Here is a 20,470-nt window from a genome sequence, read left to right as displayed (position 1 = left end):
GTTATCCAAAAATATTAACCAACCAATAAGCAGAAGAAAATTTATAATGAATGTTTTTCATTAAGGAAACTTTCTCTTAAACAGCCTAAAAAATTATCCAAGCATTGTCAACCGTTGCCTTGATCATGGTAATTCTTTTATCAGACCCCAGATGAAGAGATCTGATCTCTTTCTTTCATAGGATTTTATTGAATCACAGGAGGATATTTTTAGAAGCCAAATCACAAATTTTATACCCTGATATTTATGTTTATTTGAAGATGTGTCCGATATTTATCCGAATAACATACAAGGGATAAATAAAGTATCACCTCTCTACTGCGCAAGAAGAAAATCTGAGGTTGTGAAATGGATGAGAAATTGGAAAGTTTACTACATAAAGTATCTAACCCAAGCCTATGAAATATAGCTAGCCATCACATTTAATAAAAACAATTGAATGGAAATTAAATTAAGTGTTAATAGCATAAGTGAGTATTTAGTGGAACTTTTTAATACACCAAAATGTTTTCTTGCTTCCTTTGAGAATAAAATCTTCATAGTTAATAACGAATTTCACGTGGTAAAAATGAGTAGAATGCATCGAAATAATTAAGAAACGATAGCAGTACACGTTATGAGACATTGTGATGGCATCCTTTATTCAACAGCTGAGCAGAATAAATCCTTTCATATATTTATTTTCATTGAAAAGTGAGGATCTTGTAGACGTCGCCAGGAAATTACCTATACAGGTGAAGATATTGAGTTTCCTTTGAAAAAGAGAACTGAATAACTTACCGCCTTGATGATAGTTCAAAATGTGACCCTTATAACCCCCGCTAGCAAGGGAGAAGTATTTGATCTGACAACGAAAATTTTATTTATATAAATAGGGAAGCATAGAATCTTCAACTTTCATCTCGGAACGGCTGAGGAGAATAAAAGGAGAGCTGACTGAGATCCGAGGAGACAGCAATGGAAAAGATATTTGAATATTTGATGAGACTGAATTTGAAAGGCATCCTTTCGCTTCCCACGCGTGGCATTTTTTTTCTCTCCATCCAAAAACCCTCGGAGAAGACGGAGACGCGATGGAGATATATAGAACGCCGGAAACTACGGAGAGGACGAGTCTGGATTAGAAGGGTGTATAAGAATCATTTCCCGACGTGCGTCGAATTAAATTAAGAAGGCTCTGTAAGATTCTCTCGTAGTAATTTTATGGAGTTCAGCGCCCAAGACACCAATTTGGATTACTATCTTCTTCTATATGGAAGAGCGATGAAAATGTGAATAGATTCTGATTCAAAATCTTTCGTTTCTATATCATAATGGCCTGGAAAAATGAAGACTTAAGTGGCCTCTTACATTCCACATTTAAAACATCTTTTACGGAATTATAAATTTGAACGGCAAATCGGATTTGCTGTCTCCTCGGATCACCGTTGCATCTGAAGCTGAAAATATTAACATAGGCGTAGTAAAATAATCATTATTCCCAGAGCATAAGGTAAAATACAATATAATTGACCATTATCAAAACGATGAAATTTAATCAAGGAAACAAAATCGATGTAAGCAAAAAAAATTAATGAACCACGCAAATTGCATTTCCAATTTAATGGTTCGGCAAAGCAGAACTGATATTGCTATTTTTATCCGAATCTTAATGTAAACTAAAATTTTGATGTTGGAAAGAAGGCTTCCGCGGAGTGGTGTCGATGATAACCATGTCACAGGCCTCAATGTCGCCATCCGCCTGAGATGAACATACGCGGGAGAGAACCTGAAAGCTGCCAATCATAAAACTTTGGTGCTTTTAATCTTCCACAAATCGGAATCAAAGAATTGAAGAAGCCTGTGCAATACCCTGCAAACCTTGGGCCAATAAGCGCGTGAGGGCAGTTGTCCAACGATATTTTTTTAAGAAAGTTAAATCCATGTCCCATGTAAACGTACGATGTGAGCTCATTAAGTGATGCTACACTTTTCTTTCACGGCCACTTTTGGTTGAAATAACATGGCATTTCTTGCGGATCATTTTCAAATATTCCCGCTTTGCCTCGCACTGTTGCATTGGCTTCCGTTTGGTTACCGCGCAATATTATTATTTAGGTATTCTACCGATTAAGGTAGATAATTTCCATTGAGTACTTGTGACGAATTCTGGGATCCTCTCTCCCCAACAACATTTTCCCTCTTCAATTCACAATCAGGACTACTTCCTTTCATTCTATTAAAAATCCAATTCTTTTCCTTCCTCTCCCTCTTTTACTTAACATTCTACCCTCTAGCACTGTTTTCAACATCCCCTCCCCGCTAATAACTCGCTCCATCCATACCTTCTGTCTCCTTCGTATCTCGTTTAAAAGCTGCCTCTCCTCACCCACCATGTCCAGCACTTCGTCGTTCCTCCTCCTCTCCGTCCATTTCTTTTATTCCGGCCCAAGATTATCCTCCTCCACTGCAATTTTCTCATCTAAAGTCAATCTTTCTTGTCTATTCACACCGTCATATAGATCTTCCATGTATTCTTTCCGTCTACTCTGTACCCCTTCTCTCTCGGTTAACATCCTTCCATCTTTAGCCTCAATTTTCAACATGGCTTGCCCTCTTTTGCCGCCCGATAGCGACTTAACCGCGCAACACGAAGCCGTTAAAATAGCGTCTGTAACCGAGGTGCGTTCCAAATAACAGGCAGTGATTGAGTTTCTATTGGCGAAAAATTAATGTAACTCACATTTTGGATAAAAATTAAAATTTTTTAAAGTATACCACCACGTCAATTATTGGGTGGACCCAATCTTTCCCGACCGGGTCGCTGACGCTGGTCGCTTTCTCAAGGGATTCTGAAGAGGTGGGAATTGAAATTCATATATACTGTCTGTAAAAAAAGCTGGACACCCGAGTTTGAGGGGATCTATCGTCTAAACGAGGTAATCCATTTCAATGCAACAAAAAGCATACGAAAGAGAATTTATTTCTACGTTATACCATTTAGTTCAAAAAAATTCCGCGCCATAGTATTACTTGTACTTCATTTTATCCAAAAAAAGTACCCGTTTTTTTGTACGCAAAATCAAGTTGCCCCACTTTGAGCGCTTGGTATTCCCGTAGTTTTCGTTCCAATATCTGGGCTTTTTGAGATAACCTTAAAGAAGCTAAAATTGTTGCCAAAGTAAAAGGTTTTAAACAGAGACTCGTCAGAGAAGCCATAGAATTATCTAAAGAGGAGAAGAAAAATTTCAACAAGCCTTAAAATTAGTCTTACTTGGCAACCCGTAATCTTCAAAAACAATCAACAACCTACTACTCCAACCTCACGCTTCCCTCCCCCCACCACCTGAGACGGATACCTGTATATGAGCGTTTCTACGTAACTGTCATACTAGGGTTCAAAAATTCAATTTGAGGTAAATGGACCGTTCAAAGTCCTGACATGTTGTAAATATTCCAAATTTTAATAATCCGTACCTGTTTCTCCCCATACTCCAACCATTTTTTACGAAAACGCCGTAGAATTGAGCTCTCGTATCACATGAGCAAATGATTCCGTTTACAGAGCCATTATATTACTGAAGATTTCGCAACTAAGATAAGATTTTTCTATGAAAATTTACAATTAACCATTCTCCCCAATCATGACTGTGTCTTACCAATCCATTTCATCAATACTTGAAAGCCACATGGTCATGCAGAGGAATGTAACGCAACAGTGCGTCGTTTTGGTGTCAGTCAGTGACGATTGACATACATTTTTTTCCGCTGACCAAAATCGAGGGATGCGGGAGATAAATCGTTTCGTATCCAAATAAAGTCCATCCCAAGGATGAAAGATCAGAATAAAAAAATTCCCCAGCATTCACCGTTTTTGTTCCTGAGGGCCGTCACTGACTGACATTTTAACCTGTGGTATTGCTCAAGTTTCAAATTTTGGTGCGTGCTCTTCATTGGCCCCGACTGGTACACTAAATTCGTGGCATAATATGTTCCTCGAGTAATAATGTTATATCAGTTTTATTTTTCTTGGTAAATTGTTTGTTTATGCAGCGGAATATTTTATTTTTTTGCCAATTGTTGACTTCGGCATGCCGCGTATCACCGTCACCTTCATTGTCGTCGTGTCGCTTCGGTGCGTTTGTTGTGAAAGCGGGACATAGGAGCAGAATGATTGTTGAGATCTGAAATCGTTAATTGTAACATATGTCAGGATTTATTAATATGGCAAAGACGGGAGCAGAGAGACAGCGCGAGCATCGTGAGAGGAAAAAGTAAAGAGGCGAACGCGAGGAATTAAACAGGAAGAATAGAGAGCGGCAATGAAGTCGTAACAGATCATGGAAAGGGTGGTGTTGATGTAGTTGGGGGCAAAGGCAGAAACATGACCTGGGAAGCTTTTAAGTCGGGTTCTCCTGTAATAAATGCAGTGTGAGTGTGTAATTAAAACAGCATGAAAATAACATTTGCAGAGATCCCTGTACGTGTACACGCCATTTCAGCCTCCAATGAAATGCTGAACTAACAGTGGCACGGTATTTCACCCATTCGGAACACACTCTTTGTTCACCATGTGGAGTTAGTTGCTATAAATATAATTAAGATGTCTCCTTACGCAATAGATCATAGTGCTAGGAGTACTCACCATTTTAAGCGAGAATATAGAAATCGAAGCAAAATTGCTGGATAAAATACATACTATGTGCTTATGTTTCAGTGGGGTAGCCAGGAATTTCGTTCAGGGGGGGGTCTAACACAGGGGGAAAATGTTTTAAAAACAGGGTACTAGGTAGAGGGTTCTAAACTAATTTTAACACTTTTTTCTGAAGGAAAATAAATGTGTTTTTCTTTTGTGAAAATAATTTCGGGGGGGGGGGGGGGGGGGGTTTCGGCCCCCCTGGACATACCCCTGGCTATGCAACTGTATTGTTTCTTTTAAATAAATTTCTGTGTTCAATATACATATATTTTGCAATGGTCATTCCATGAAAAAGAAAAGTTAACACGCATCAAATCACATGTGTCAGTCAGTGACAATGCCCGTCAGTCAGTGACGCTCCATTTTTATGGCCAAAGAGAGGAAACCATTACTTACACAGAGTCACGATTTTGCATACGTTTGGGCAACACTTAGAAATATTTTACGTATTTCGTGGATTTTCTTTATCTTGCATAATTTCAGAGCAATGCGAAGAAATGTGACAACGTCACAAAACGGAGTTTTATTTTTGTCAGTCAGTGACGACGACTTTGAAGTTTAAAATCTCCGGTTCTACTGGAGTCACAGGGTGGTACCATAGCCAGTGTATGCTTTGACTAACTTGTTTTTGGTGTAATCCTCCAGAAAGTTCCTAAATTGATTTGTATTAAGTCAAAGGGAAATACATGAACAAAAACAGGGTGTAACGGTCAGTCAGTGACGCGTAGAAACGCTCATATATGAATTTAAAATCTCACCAGAATCCCTTGAGAAAGCGACCAGCATCGGTCGGGAAACGTTGGGACCACCCAAAAATTGACGCGGCGATACAGCCCAAAAGTTTTTATTCAACATGACGAGTACCTGCGAAAGTTTTAACGAAGGATGTATCTCACATATTCATAGGCGCCTGCAGCATTTCTACAGTGATATGGCGTTGGACAAAATGTATGATATAGTATTTGGAGGAGGCGACCGACAGCTTAGGTCATTTGCACCATGAGGGAATGGTAGATAAGGAAGGGTGGAGAGAAACCCGGCGTCGGCATTAGCCTGCTCTTAAGGAAAGGCGCCAAAGGGACCACGGCTTAACGTCCCATCCGACGGACGGAGTGTTGCGCTTGAAATGTTCTCCACACAACACTCAAGCAGGGATCGGGCAGTCTCTGAAAAATTCTCTGCCACTGCCGGGATTTGAACCCTAGCCCGCCAGTAGGGAAGCCAACACTCCAGCCACCACACCAACCCAATCCCCATGGTGGGCAAGAGCACGGTGAGCTGCTGGGCAACGTGTGTTGCATGATGAACATAGCCGCTACGGGGATGGTGAAGAAATTATTGATGCAGTAAGATGCGTTGGTTCCGACATTAACCAGTGGAATGGTACCATTCGGGCATGCAGACCCTCCTTCAAGGTGGCATCAATCGGTAGCATTGAATGGAGATCACGTCGAAAAATGGTATTGTGTAGCTGAAAGATTGGGAAATAACGTAATTTATTTTAATGATGAATTAAACAACGCCTGTTTCAGAAAATAAATGTGTTGCATTACGTATTGAACTGCACTCGTGTAAAACTGTCTGCTGATATTTCTTAAGATTCATACATTTGAAACGCAAATTAACTAAAATTTTACCACCTCTTGATGAAGCTGTAAAGATAATGACGCAAAAAAGTCACCTAAAATTCCCCATATCGACAATATTCTAGTGCTTTCCAACGCTAATGCATGACATATTACAGTAAAATATTGTACACTTCAAGAATTCAAGCTTTTCATATAATCTTCTGCTGCTATAGAGATGAGATGTTTTGAGGACTTGGCACAACTTATGGCTAGAGAAAGGAGAGCTTCGAACAACTTTATGAAAAAGCTGTGGAAGATATGGGATGTAGAGCGATTCTATATTCTTGGTGGTAAACCCCGATTCGAGTTGAACTGGAAATATCACGGGCGCAGGTGCATTCGAAGCAGCAAAAAGCGTCAAGGAGATCGTTAAAATGAATAAGAGAGTGATTTTGACGCCAAGAGTTCCTCATGCTGGGACATATTTGCGATGTTGAATTAAAATTGATTAGGGTTAGGGGAGTTGATTAGGGCCTATGGAAATGAAAGGCTCTAAACCCGCTGACATTCCGATGAAAGATAGGTACCTACCCAGTGGAATAATCATTTATGCAATGAGATGTAATCGCAGAAATATCGATTAAACTAAGCTTATCAAAAAAGGCCTAGATTGACGTTATTAATTTTTATTCTAATCAGGGTTTTTTATATATTTATTCATATTATTTCATTTTCTTTAGAGCTTCAGGAAGGTCGCAATAAAACCCGGTTAAATCAAAGAACATGAGTCTTTGTTTGGAATTTTGGAAAACGCATGGAAATAAAATCACGATTAGATAAACTGAGCATACCAATATTATAGATACAAAATTAGGCGGCAAAATTAATAAAGGTTCGTTAATGGCGATATAATGAGGTATAAAACTAAGGTAGAGAAAGGAAAAAGCTTTCGAAAAAATATGTAAGGAAGTAAATCTAAGTAATGCACCACTTAACTGTACACAAATAGACAAGTTGTCGACCTAGGATGAATTAAATTTCTGTTAGTTTTACATTTTTCCATTGACGGTGGGTAACTAAATCAAAGCTATGGGAATAATAGAAGAAAATAAAGATGATGATAATAATAATTGATTCGTTTACAACTCTAACCATTTGAACTATTTTACGTTTCTGACGATTTTTGGCGTAACCTGGCGTAATTATGCATAGAGAGTAATTGAAATACGCTAACACCTATATTTAACGACTACTTTCAACAACAAGGCATCAAAATAAGCTAATAAACTATGAAGAATTTGATAATGGTCAAATAGCATTACGATCTGCTGCACCATACAATATTTATTGTCTGAAAAATAACTGCTATTACTCATATAAAGTCCATGAAAGCATATCTGAATTTCAATTCTAGGCTACCGCCTTTTGTGGAGCTAATACGTTAGCCTGAACTTGGTATTTCGGGTGGTAAGAACGAAAATTAAGGAAGAAAAAAACATGAGGGGGGTAAATCGCTGTGCCGGGATAAAGAGGGTGAAAAAATACGACGGTGGGATTGAGGAGAGGAATTCCCCGCAGAGACGCAGGAATCGTCGGCCATTTCCGTCATTCAAAATTGAATCGCCGGCACGCCACCACTTTTGCGACCGTGGGGGCTGGCTGGCGAGCGAGTCTATTCCCGCCATACGCACCACGACCCAAAAATCCTTATCCTTCTCGCAGCCTCTCTCCCTGCGCTGTCGTCTTACTTTCTGCGGACCCAGCCCTAAAAAAAATTCCCTTCCTTCCTGCGCGAAGGGAGCTGGCCCATTCAATTCTGGACCATTACGCCTGGCATCTCCTCGGCAGGAAACACGAGCCACCCCATGGCTACGCCCCTCTTCCGCATCTGACTCTCTCATCAAATCACCCCCATCCCCTCGTAACTGCATTCCACAAGCTCACTCACCCTCCGAGGGTACCACGCCCTCCCCAAGCTTCTTCCTAGTTCAATTCATCTCTTTTCCACAACCCTTCTGTCACCTTCTTTTCCTTCCAAATCTTTCTGTCTAATACTGCGTTGTAAAAATACTACAAAGCTGGCATGGTTTACATGTTTCTGTCAATCTAAACAGGAAGCAGAATGGAAAGGAAAAGGAGTGGGTAAATCGGATTAGTACCAACAGATATTGTATCTAATGGAGTTAAAATTTTCGAGCACACATGATCCTCGTAAATGTTATGATAAAAGATGTCTATAATTATGATTGATAATGGCAATTGATGAAAATCGAGGAAATTTAGCAAAATTGAACAATGAAAGAGAATAGCAATCCCTGGTGTTAGCCCTGCGCTGTTTTCTAGGTGACAAAAGCATGCCTACATAAATAAACCATGAAACCGCATTAGAAAAAAAAATTAAGCTTGAAAATTTTCATCACGGATTAAATTTAGGCAGAGGTAAATGGAAAACATAGTTAGTTCAGTAATTATGTTACTATTTGCACGGAATAATTAGGTTAAATAATATCTCCGATTAAATTGTAAATAGTATTTTTGTACTTTGTTTTGAAATGTTGATTTAGTATTTTTATTTCCAATTCAATTTTTGCCACAAGTGAAGTAAAATAGGTATTGAAATAACACAATACTACCCAATTTTAATTATTCGGCTCAGATGAAAATTATTTGAGCGCGTTTAAAAATATTTTGTTAAATGCTTATGAACTCAAATGAGGAAGAAATCATGTAATAAGGCAAACCTCATCTTGTAATAAAAATTAATATGGAGTTATATGGTGAAAATATATATTCAAGGTGATATTTAATGAATTTAAAGTATTCTGCCCATATATATCCTCAAAACTAAGCGTATTATTCCAAGCTGCTAAATTGAATTCAAAACCGCATATTTCGGTGCAATATGATGACTATACCTAATCCTACTATTAAACTCTTTGATTCAGAGGTTGCTATATTTGTAAAACATTTAATGTATTAAAAAAAACGAGTAGAGAATAGTTAAGTATTTTGGATGAAAGATGTGTATAAGAATGCGAATATATTCAATATATAAGAACATATTTTCCATTTAAGAAGAATTCCCGATGAAATACAACCAAGAATTGCTGCTGGCTGTTCCCATGTTGACATCATATGCTGGTACTTTTTAAGTAAAATTATGAACTTTAGATTTTAATGTAGAGGTATAATAATGCTAATTAATTTTAGGATATCATATGAGTCATCCATGAAAGTATGCTGTTTAATCTTATCACACGCGATTATGCAATAAAAAAATAATTGCGCAGTGTATTATCATAATATTACAAATATAAATTTGACATTTAAGTATAAACTGAATGTGTATTAAGAGCATACAATACCACTGAGATAGAGGACGATAGACTAAATACTAATGCATCAACGGCACTGCGTTGCACATAGATTTTGAAGCAGGAAATCGCTGATATCTTACGCGAAAGGAAGGAAGTTACGGGAATGAGTTTGGAGAAAACTTGGATTTGATGATATCGGAACCAGAGTCGTTTAAATGTTCCATCACTCAAATGACGCAATCCATTTTTAAAGTATACTTCTCTTCCCACTACAGCGAACAGCTAAAGAACACTAGGCAAACCAAAAAGATGGCAGAAGATCAGCTGCGCGAAACCATCCTCTCGGTTCTCATGATACGTCAGATCGGGTGAACTTGCGAAAAGAAGTGATGGAACGCGCCATCTATTTTTATGCTTCGCGGATAGTTTTTATTCGAGGAACAAGAAGCTTTCATACCCCTAAATCAGTAATAATATGTCAATTTTCTCAGAAAAAACTTTCGTCGATTCAAATGTCGTTGAATTTTTGTTTGAAATTATTTTCATACCACCAAAAAGGAAGCAATGTGGCATCAACCTTAGGGCTTAGCGGAGAGTTTTACTTCACGAAAGAAGTAAAAGAAGCTTTTCCAACCTAAAATATGTCACTATGTGGACATAAAGACTGAAATATTATAGAAAATAATATTTTATTTCTATGTTTTTCCTCAAAAATGGTTTTAAAATTTTTATTGGTGGATAAAAAAAAGATCCCCTTAGATCAGAAGGATAAAACTAGCTTTGCGATTACGATTATGAATTAGAACCAGGCCAGAACCAGGAAAGCTTCTTATGGAAGGCAAGGAACCAGTATCTACGATAGGAGTTAGTGGAGGAGTTTCCTTCAGGAAAGAAGAAAAAGAAACTTTCCTACGCTTAAATCAGGATTTTTTAGACTATTTCCATAGCATTAAAAGACCAAATGACCAATAAAATATGGAATTTCTTTGATTGACTCAGTTTCAAGATCTTCCAAAAGGGAAGAAAATCAGTATCTACCATTGAAATTAGCGGATTGCTTTACCTCAGGGAAAAAGACCAAACTTTCCGGCCTTAAAATCATTAATTTGAGGCTATTTCCACAGCAAAAATAGACCAAATAAATAAAAAAATTCTAAATTTCTCTAAACGACTAGGTGTTTAAACTTCAAACGGTAGGTACAAAAAAATGTACCATTAGAGCAAAATGACAAGGCAAGGTTTTTGGATTACGATAATTAACCAGGGTGAAAAACCTTCCGAAAAGAAAGAAACGTAGTATCTACCATCGGACCAAGAGAGGGATATTTTCTCAAGGGAGAAGAAAAAACAAACCTTAAAAGTGATTCAACGATTTTTTCACAGCCAACTATTTTAAGATCATTAAAAATAGACTAATTGACAAATTAAATTTTTAATTATTATAAATGACTAGATTTTCAAACTTCAAACTGTGGGTACGCTCAAAATATAGCTCCAGTGCAGAAGAGGAAAAACCAGCTTTTCGGTTCCCATGATGCGTCAGGACAGGAAACCTTCGTAAAGGGAAGAAACGCGGCATCTACCTTTGGGCTTAGCTGTGGGTTTTTCTTCAAGGAAGAAGAAGAAGGAGAAGCTTTTCCCACCCAAGCACCAAATCAGCCTCAATTCCTCTCCGCACCCCCAAGAAATGATGGCTTTAAGCCTCCTCCCTCCACCGCACGAACAACCCTCCACACAAACCAAGCGCGCCCTTTTCCATCAAAACACGCACCTGCCTTAAATGCCACCGCGGTCGGAAAAAGCGAGAGCGACACCTACTTTCAACGTCCTGATATCCGCCGCTCCACCGAAAAATCCACCGCACTTGAAGGGCGTTCCCTTCAACCATCAAAACCTTCCTTCTCCTCCTTAGCCTGCCTCCGCCACTCTCGCCGATACCCGTGGAATAAAAAAAAAACTAAAGAAACATCACCTAAGCTCCATCACTCCATGCAACCACTCCCTTTTGCCTCCTCTTCTTCCCCAGCCTCTCTGCCACTCCGATAGAGCCATCTGCAACAGCAGCAGCCGCTTACACATCCGTCTCACACATCCAACACAACCGATAACCCATCATCCTCGCAGCGAAATTCCTCCTCTCTCTCCCTTTTCCGTATCTCCGCGGAAAAACCTCCGTTTGCCTTTCGCTTATCCGCCGCAGGTTTTCACATGCCATAACTTTATGTGCTCCCTGTTACGACGCCTTTGTTTCCCTAAAAAAAACTGCGCTCCTTCCAAGCAAATCCCCAACCCGTAAACTATGTTGCTTATCAAGCAAACTGTCAAACGGTCCAAGTCTTCAAAATTCCCTGCTCCAACTGAAGGTTCTTCAGGCACAGCTCTGTTACCCATTTCCATCATAAAGAAAGCAACGATGAAAATTTGGTAAGATATTAAACAAAATAATTTTTTAAAGTAAGCTTAAAGAATTTCACCAAGCATCATGATATTAATATAAAAAATGAAATATTCTATTGAACACTTTTGGAATATTCAAATTGGAAAGAATTAAAAACATAAGAACCCAAGAATTGTGCTTCGAGAGAAATAGTATATTTTTACCGTCAAAAATGAATGGTAGAAACACCATAATGATTCAAATACTGTAAAAAAAATACCTCTATGTTAACATTAATACTAAATCAACTTATTGCATGTTAAACTTGACATGAATTTGGCATTATGGCAAGCCTGGTGATCAATCAGACTGTCTATGAAATCAAAACAGCAAAAATGCTAATCCCTAGCTATTTTACTCGACTATTTTGATTGCCAGCGAATTTTTCAAGAATTTTGATAGACGCGTATGATGACACAATAATATCACGCTACTTCGCTGCAGGGCCCCTTGCCCTATGTTTTATTACTCAATGCTTGAAAGCTTCGCAAATTATTTATTCCACTTAGTTATCCTGAAAGCAAAACGTGCTCAGCTCAAGCTTCTACCCAGAAACCCAATCCAAGCCTATTTCTCGGAAAACCATCGTTCTGTTCCTCCCTTCTCCAGTTGCCCCCGTCTATTTACCCTTCTTCTCCCTCGCTGACCCATCTGACAGCCGGCGCTCTGTTTATTCGCGGAGGAGAAACACTTTAAATTTCAAATATCGCGATTGATTGAGCTGTTTTGTTTTTCCTCCACACCCCACCCCTCATCTCCCCAGCCGACCATGATGTTGTTTCCTCAAAATAGTTGTTTTATCTTCCAATTGTCAGAATGCGAGAGAGGCATTAGGCAAGGAAAGTTGGAGAGAAAGGAATGGGAATGAACACGTTGGGAAGAAGAAATGCTGAGAATGGGAGGGGAGGAAGGGGGATGTGACGTTGTTTTGTTTGGGAGTCTTGCTGAAGCGGTGGGAGTGAAGGGGTGGAAGTTCATTGTGGGTGAGCAAAGGGGAGGGGTTGTACGCTGAGTAGGATGGGTAAGCGAGAAGGGGAAGAGCCGCGAAGCTTGCGGGCGGGGGGGTGGGGCATGCTATCGGAATGTCAGCAGGATAGGGATGTTATTCAGAGAAATGCACCCTCGGGAAACAACGCCAAAAGGGCTGTGAAGAGAAGGGTACGCAATGGCACCGGTGGAACATAATCTAAGCTCGAAAATCTTGGGGGAGAAATCTTCTGAAAACCGAGACCAATACCAACTGAAAGAATTAATACTACCTAAGTGACGTTAACGACTGCAGTATAACTGGTGACTTTGCTTCCCTGGGCAACTTCGGAGTATGCGTTACATTTACTTATGTACATAAAAATTCCTTAATTGGACTAATATATAAGGGTCTCACATTTTATTCGATTTAAATTGGAAAAAGAAAAATAGGCATAATTAATTTTCAACACAAAAGTGAGGGAGTAGATTTTTTCTTTATGTCAAATATAATGCCATTTATTTGGAATTATGATGCCTGTATTCTTAGAAAACTATGAGCTGAGGTTACTCAAACGAGTTCAAGTAATTTTATTATGTCTCAAAATAATAAAAGATAGTATAAAATTTGCTTTCAATAGTGGTTCCGATATGAATAAATAAACTTATCTCTAAATACGCAAGAATAACGAAATTAATCCACAGTTTAATTACAAAAAAATAAATCAATGATATATTGGCATGTTGTTTCTTTGGCAAAAATCAACATATTTTCCACTGAATGAAAATAATATAATATTTTGCAATCAAGAGAATTTAAATCACATTTTAAACTCAACTATGTTTAAACACTGTTTCTACGATTGAAGTATCATCGATTCAAAATTATGTAATAATTTAACGGGAGCCTGTTTTCTTTAATTAATTATCAATTTGTATTAAATATAAATTGATTGTATTGAATGTATATAATATACAAGAAAAAACTAGCCAGCATCAGGGAAAATATACTAGGTACTACGAAAATAGGACATAAGCAAGCAATAAATATTCATTTCACTTACAGCAGCAAAAGACCTAGATTGATTCCAAATCTAGGTTACCGGGAATATAGGTAATAAGATACGAAAGCATTAGATTGTAAACTGATAGGGAGATACCACATCGTGATATAAATGAATAATGATAAGATTTCACCATCAATCATCATACCATAAGTAACAAGGCCCTTAAAATTACAATTACTCTCTACAACTAAAATTACAACTACTACCATGATGCATATCTCTGACATCTTAAATTTAAAGAAAGCTCTAAGTCTCCGGAGATCACGTGTAACGAACGAAAAGAAATTTCTAACGGAAAGAAAAAAAGAGAATTGGGAAATTCTAAGAAAGCACAGGAAAACTACGTTTATAAGCGCTCTGTATTACTTTTTCTCGTCACTTCATCCCTTCAGTTTGAGCTTCTTATGAGCCCCGAGTGCGAACTAAGGTGTATTCAATTTCCAGCTCCAATCCCTAAAGCTCAAGATTCTCCCCCAACTTTCCTGAACAAATCCATTTCTTTAAGCATACGGTACCTTTACTTCAAAAATCTCTTCTGCTTTTACTTCCGCGAATCAGCTAGGATAGAATACTCTGCAAACTTCACAAATCTCAGTACTTACACACAGACACTCTATGCCAGCCCTAATTTTTCTCCCAAAAGCGGTGAGGCATCGTGGTCTTCGTGTTCTCGGAATATCCTCACATTTTTGCCATTCGTCTTCCGACCATTTGGATGTGCTGGGCCTAAGGAGACCTCGAGAGGAAGACGGGGAGAGACAGGTAGATACGGAGATAAGGTAAGAGGGACTTGGGGCTCTCTCTCATACAACTCCACGCCAGATGCCGTCCGAGTGACCTCCGTACGATTGGAGGAAAAGGCTCGGACTTTCCTTTAAGCGACAGATGTGATTCTCATAACTTTGATCTCAAATTGGTGCAGAACAGAAAAGGAAGGGACTTTTTTTTTATAACCAAATTCAGAATTGTTATAATTAACACTGATATTAAATTTAGAATACATACTCGGATGCACAAGGACATATTTGCAGTCATCAAAATTATTTTCATACGTACCGTGTATTTTGTGTCACGCTAAAATGTGTTTCTAAATCTTCAAAGAACCAATGAGTTAATTAGCTGATTCTCTTATTTTCTGGGTATTTCTTTATGATCCGTTTTTGTCAATTGATTTACGACAGTTTCATAAGTATTCTTGCCAAAAGTATTAGATCTGCCTAAGATTAACTTGTCTCAAGTACACTGCTTGGATACCGGTGACTATACTTTTAACCAACAGCAAATACACGAAATGAAACTCATGAAACCATAAAAGTATATATATTTCCCCGCTCAAGCAACTTAAATTCATAAAATCATTGAATGTTGAGTTTCACAGCCAAAATTATGCAATCTCAAGTAAAAAATGAAAACACAAGGTAACAATATCCTTCATTTTCTTTTAAGTTCGTGACCTTACGTAGGTATTTTTGTCTCTTTTTTCACATTTTTTTCTGATTCCCGCGATGAAAATGTATTTCAGCACAATTTTTAATCCGAAACACATTAATGCGTACTAGACCAATCTGAATGGGTAACACGAAAGCTTTGTATAAGACTCCTTAAAGGGATAGGCGAATTGCTAAGGTGATGGATAATTATCGTGATGAATATGTATGAAGGTCTCAAGATGTTATATCACACCTACGACTGGAGTACAACTCTTCATAGGCTTGAAAACAACCAATAATTACGCAATCAGGTTGAATATTCTACTTCCCGGAGAAAAGCAATATTTAAATTCAGAGAATAATATCAAGAATTAACACTGCATTCATAAGATCAGATGAAGAATTAAAGACCAAATCTTGAATGATTTAGGCGAGGAAAGGGATGGAAAACTTCATCTCCAAGAGTTGGCGGAGCACAAGAAGGAATACTCAATTTCCTCTTCATGGAAGAATTCAGGAAAGAGTTAAACGTAATCGCTGAATAAGAAACGAGAATTGAGTGAGGGCAAAACTTCTTACTCAAAAGAATAAAGAGGAATAACGGCCTGGAGACGTTCGGAATTCCAAGCGAGAGGCATAAGAATGAAGTCAGGACAATGTAAGAGAAACTGGTTTATCACCGGAGGTAGAAGTTCGTTCAGCGAATGGTGATGGGAACAGAGAAAGGACACGATGGAAAAAGGAAGAGGAATATTGGCTATTGGAACAGGAATTCCGACGTCCTATTCAAAGTGGAGAAAGTATTAACTGCAAGAAAGTAAGGGAATAATAGCAGGCCTGAATCAGGATGAATCAAAGTGTTATTATTTTTTTACTACACAAAAGGGCTTCTGAATTTATATCCTTGAAGCAATATTACTTGATTAAATGAAATCAAAGCAAATTCCTGCCTACATTCGGAGTTTTTTATCAATATTAACTGCATGATTACAATGGACTACTCTTATATCGATATAGATATTTTTTTTAATTTTTCGAGGTAGTTATAACAATAACCTTGAGGTAACAATCAAGACGTTAGGGAAACGCTCAAGTAACCTAAATGATAATCAGGTTAGTTAAATGAAGATGTTACCTCAAAATCATAAAGGAATTCGTTACATAAACCAGCTGACTATAAATGTCGTATATTGAATATCAACTCCACAAAACTGAAGTAAAAGTAAGCTAATTGAGATGATAGCACAGTAGCACAACTGGTTAATTTTCCACATACTTGTATACAGAGGCGAGATTTCTAAGCGTTAATAAAGGAAGAGAGGGAGAAGAAATAAAAAAAAAACAATTTAAAAATTTGGAGGAGGCATATCATTGCCCCAAAGGCGTCCCTCCTCTGCTAGTGCTAGTGTGATCCATTCTTTTTTACGTATGTAAGAGTAAGCACGAATTTGTGGTAAAGAAATATGGAATGCCAAAGAAAATGTGAATTCTCCTGAATTATTGGCGAGACTGCATACTATAAAACGCCATGTATGGACTCTACATGACGATTACATAGTCCAAAATATTCATTCTATTAACGCGTGAGGTGTTGACGGCAGTTTTCCCTTAAAGTATATCATACACAGTAAATACCGTTCCGGCAAAAATTAAGTATGAGAAGCCTAGTACATAAAAGCGATGAACTTTGTGACTCATCACTATTAGCTCTCTAACATTACTACTTCACTACGGATTTTTCACAACCTTGGATGCAAAGCGTTAACAAAATTATGACTTTTTTTATAAATTTTGGCCTAAAATATATTTTGCATGTTCTTTTCTTTTCCATTTTAATCAGACGATTTGATATGCGCGCATTAATCACATTAGCACGTACGGCACTCCTCAACGAAAGTTTTCTTATTTCTAAAAGCATTATTTTACTTTTAATAGGAGTGAAGCATAAAATACTGGCAAATACATCAGCATTATTCTCGTAAGTTACAAATCTTTTGATCCAATTTCCACTAACGTGTGCACAAAATTCAAATCTGTTACGGCTCAGAAGCCCAAGCCTTTAAATCGTTATTTTGCAACTCTTTCCACTCTTTTCAACGATTTCGTGGATGAAGAAGGTAAAAGTTAGCAGCGTACGTTCCTTTTGGAAGAATTTAAGGGTACTCGCCATTCATAGACCAGAAAAGACGTTGAAATTAACTGCAAAAAGAGATGTTGAGAGGCGAGAATAGCATAGATAGGCTGGGATCTAAAGTTGAAGCGGAATATAAGAGCTGAGGAGGAAGGGAGAGATAGATAGAAAGGCGTTGATGGAGAAGAGAAGGTAGGGGAAGATTTAGACGAGGCCATTCCGCGGCTTAAGTAGGGAACAGATTAAAATTAAACACCACGCTGAAACTTTGATGGCGCATTTTGTACGAGGAACCGAGGGGGGAGAGTTTCTTGATTCACCTGGCAAAAGGAAGGAAGGGAATACTAAAGAGCTGCGTTATGTGGTAGGAGTGGGATAAAAATATATCTTTCTCAAGATGATTTTTAATTGGCAGATTATCTCATGCCTTTGCCTATACGTGATTTCTGAAATTTCGCTAATTTTGTTTTTTATTTACTAGGGCGGTTTTCTTCAACCTCCGATCGCTCATCAAAATCACCTAACAAGCGACAGGCGGGTACCTCGCAGGGTAACTGCACTTCCTCAGTACGTCCGCGTCCGTTTAAGGCTAGTAGCGACCTCATTAAGTACCTACACTGCCTCCGCTGATTCTTCCGCCCAATGTGCACTGCGGAGCTACAGCCAGAAAACTCGCAGGGATAAATCTTAGGTAATTACGATAAAATAATTTTTTTTGTAATTCACTGTAGCTAGAGAGTGAAACAGTGTGAAAACATACGTCTATTCCTATTCTAAACAAAAGAAGAGACATACTGGCTTTTGGAAATGTTCTGATCCATGACAACAACCGTCATATAAGCGCTGATGTAGCCAAACTGCTCCTTGAGCAATTTTAATGAGACATTTCCAATCATTCGCCGTGCAATATCGACATAGTGCCGTGTGACTTCCACCTTTACGCTGAAATGAGGAAGTGGCTTGGAGGGAAGCGTTTTTAAACGGGCGATGAGCTTCAGGGCAAAGGCAAAATTCGTAGTCATAGGCGGCAACATCCTATGAAGAAGGTATAGTAATGCTTGTCCACAGGCACGACCAATTCCTCAATCGCCGTGGCGATTATGTCGAAAGGATACCACAAATGTGCTCAACATTTAGTGACGGAAAAATTTTTAATCAATCACTTCGTCTTCTTTTCATGACCCATTGGAGGTTGAAAAAACGGCCCTCGTACTTAAGCCCTATAATCTATAACTTGAAGCATATTCTTAGCTAGATGGAACAGGCGTTAACACCTACACTTGAAATGAGGGACGATAAACACATGTTACCATATTATAATAAAATGAATAGGAAGTAAATTCAAAACTAGTGGTTTCCCTCTACTCTATAGTGAAATAAAATTCAGCAGTAAACTGGCTTGTTTACTTAAGCAAATAAATCACATCGTAGCAAGTTCAAAAAACTAGATCAAAACTACTTTCTCCCTTTGTCCGCAGGTTTTTGATGATCCTGGAATTCTGTGTATATTGCGGCTACCTCTCACATACGATGCTAATAGCGAGAATCCATAAACAATCTACGTGATAAAATTAAAATAATATATCGAAATAGATAACTAGTACTTGCTTAAACTTCGGCTCATTCAATTTTAATATCATGACCTGTCATATTCTATCGCAATAATTTTCTACACAGTACGGTATATCACCTCGGTCATTCATTAAAAGTATTTAATCTAATTCCCATCTTCCTAATTTATAATACTGTTTAACAAATAACGTATGCAAGATATAATACTGATTTCGTCATTGTAATGTTTTCGATATCGCAATTAGCGTGTTATTACTCAGCTGCTCTCACACTTCTATCAAAAGCGGATTCATTTCAGTTATGTTGGCCTCCAAGAGTTTATTACTCATTAATGCCAATATTTACCTGCAAAATTATCCATAATATCCTAAAAAAAGGATTAGTTTGCATATCCCACAAGCTGCAAGAGGCGAAGGACATAGTACGTATGTTGTGCGTTTCCTATATAGCCATAAACAAGAAAGAACTTTATTTGAACTGCAATACACCAGGTAAAAGGATGAATTCTCTATACGATGGAAAAAATTGTAACAGGTATAGAAAATTGATTCATAAAAACCACAGACACTGCTTAAAAAATGCAGTATTTATAACTAGATATGGCTAGAATCCTGGGATTAAAGAAGCTGGAGAAATCAATATTATTTCTTGCATGAGATGTATTGAAACATACATTTGACAACAAGTGCAGCTGGTGATTATGAGACTAAGGGAAAGAGAACTGTGCGATAGGGTAAAACCGAAAATGGCGAAGAACTCCTCGGTGCAGGGTAATGCAGAAAAAAAGATTCAATACCAATGGGAAGAAAAGTTCGGAAGAAGGATGCGATGCGGTTTGCTACCATCGGATTTTATCGCTGAGTGAATGATTGAGTTGAATAATATTCGTGGTGGAAACTATAACTAAGTCTAAAATATAACGGCAAGCACACATACTCCATTTGAATAATCAAAATTATTTATTTAGCCTCATGCAAGAAAAAGCCTGAGTGAGTGAGTCAACAGAAAAATATCCATGGTTAAAATATTAACTAATTGTAAATATTAAATAAAACAGTAAGCATGTATTCATCATCTGAATGATAAGAATTATTTACTTCACCGCATGAAAGGAAAAGACTTTCGATAGCAATGCCCAATACCGTATAAAATAATCATTTAGGGCTGGGGGGAGTTAAGGTGCAACTAATACCGGGGTGTGTGGGGGTATGGAATACCCACCAGGATAAGCGGTAGGTGCGAGATTAGTAAATTGCGGAATTTTATGATAAATGGTTCAAAATGGTGAACTTTACGGCTTTCTG

Source organism: Ischnura elegans, chromosome 4 (assembly GCF_921293095.1).
Source record: "Ischnura elegans chromosome 4, ioIscEleg1.1, whole genome shotgun sequence".
Classification (NCBI taxonomy): Eukaryota; Metazoa; Arthropoda; class Insecta; order Odonata; family Coenagrionidae; genus Ischnura; species Ischnura elegans.
This window is presented reverse-complemented; position numbering follows the sequence as displayed.